This window comes from Myotis myotis, unplaced genomic scaffold, assembly GCF_014108235.1.
Source record: "Myotis myotis isolate mMyoMyo1 unplaced genomic scaffold, mMyoMyo1.p scaffold_m19_p_20, whole genome shotgun sequence".
Taxonomy (NCBI): Eukaryota; Metazoa; Chordata; class Mammalia; order Chiroptera; family Vespertilionidae; genus Myotis; species Myotis myotis.
The window spans coordinates 13,275,867-13,277,980 of record NW_023416325.1 but is presented as its reverse complement, the minus strand read 5'-3'; positions in this window follow the sequence as shown (position 1 = coordinate 13,277,980).

Below are 2,114 nucleotides of genomic sequence, written 5' to 3'. Positions count from 1 at the left end.
CCAGACACCCAAGAAAGGGTTGGCCCGGGGCTCTAGGTGGCTGCATTTCACACAGGGAACTGGCCTTTGCAAGCCCTCAGCATGTGCCTTCGCTCACGTACTGCCCACGGCAACCCAACCCAGATGGTGTAATTATTTCCCCCTTGTACAGATGGAGAAACGCAGGCTCAGAGAGGGGAGGTTATTCACAGTCGGTCCTTCAGCCAAGTTGGTGGCAGAGCAGGATTGGAACCCAGGTGTGTCCCTTTGCCCCTAGTCCTTATCTGAAGGATTCCTGCCCCAGCCTGGGGGCAGGGCCTGGGTCTAGGGAGGAGGCCAGAGGGAGGGAGAGTCAGGAATTTGAATTGGGAGAGCTGGTAGGGGGAGGGTGGGAAGTTTGGGAGTGGCCAGTAGTTAGGACTTGGGCAACACGGTGCTCTGTGAAGCTTCACTGGGTGGAGAGGGGCCGCCAGGCAGGCACAGATCTGCTGAGTCAGAGATGCCTCAGGGTCTCCAGGGGAGGCATCTGGAAGGTGGCCCTGGGCTGGGGCCAGGGAAAGCACCCCAGGGTGGTGCACCGAGGGGTTGAATTGGGTACTGAGGCCCCACCCAGGACCATGGGGATTTAAGGAGAAAGAGGCCTCAGAAAGGACAGGGGGTCACATTTTCCAGAAAGAGGGAGTGGTCAGCCTCCACAAGGTCAGGCCAGATAAGGGCCGCTGGGCTCAGCCTCCCTCGTGACTGTGGCCAGAGGCTTCGTTCCCAGCCCAGGGGCTTCCTGGTGTCCTGGCCGTGAGAGCTGGCCTCCTCCCCCATTGCCACAGGAAGAAAACTGGAAAGCTGGAATCTGGAAAATACAAGGCTGCACAGAGGCCACTCTCACCCTCTTACTAGAGAAGCAGAGCCACCAAGAGCTTCTCCATGCCCCATGATCCTGTCCCCCAAACAGAAACGAGGAGGGGTCTGCAGATATGGCTGTCAGCCCCATTTTGCGGGTGGGAAAACTAAGGCTGACAGAGGTCAGTTCTGGGTCAGCTGACTGGTCAGTGGCATAGCCAAGATCCATCCATCCATCTATTAAGCATCTATCTCAGCGGTTCTCAACCTGTGGGTCGCGACCCCTTGGGTGGTCGAACGACCCTTTCACAGGGATCGCCTAAGACCATCCTGCATATCAGATATTTACATTACGCTTCATAATAGTAGCAATATTACAGTTATGAAGTAGCAACGAAAATAATTTTTAAAAAATATATTTTATTGATTTTTTACAGAGAGGAAGGGAGAAGGATAGAGAGTTAGAAACATCGATGAGAGAGAAACATCAATCAGCTGCCTCCTGCACACTCCCTACTGGGGATGTGCCCGTAACCAAGGTACATGCCCTTGACCGGAATCGAACCTGGGACCCTCCACTGAGCCAAACCGGTTAGGGCGCAACGAAAATAATTTTATGGTTGGGTCACAACCTGAGGAACTGTATTTAAAGGGCCAGAAGGTTGAGAACCACTGATCTATCTATTTATTTATTTTAATCCTCACCCCAGGATAAGTTTATTGATTTAAGAGAATGGCAAGGGAGAGAGAAAGAGAGAGAGAGAAACATCAATCAGTTGCCTTTCACATGCACCCAACCAGGAACCAAACTAGCAACCCAGGTATGTGCCACAACTGGGAATTGAACCTGAGATTCTTCAGTGTATGGGATGATGCTCCAACCCACTGAGCCACAGTGGCCAAGGCTCTGTCCCAGCTTTTTATAGGGATATATAAGCAGATATAGGAATGGAAACAGAAATATAATTTCAAAACACCATAAATGAATTACATCGTAATGTTCTGCATCTTGCTTCTTCCATTTAACAGAATGCCTTGGGTGACTTAACAGTAAAACACTCACCCTTCTTCACCTGTCTGCCTGCTGACAGTGCTGCCACCGGGGGCTGGCTTTCCTGAAGCTTCCCTGGGTTACTGGTGGACTGAGGTCCTCCCCAGGGACTCCTTGCTGGCCTGGGCTGACGGTGGCCCGCCCCTCCACCCCCTGGGCTCTCATCACATCCCATGGTCCCATGTGCATGGCACCTGCCCTGCCAGCCTCATCTGGGTGCCTCAGAAAGCCCTTATCCCTCCAGGAA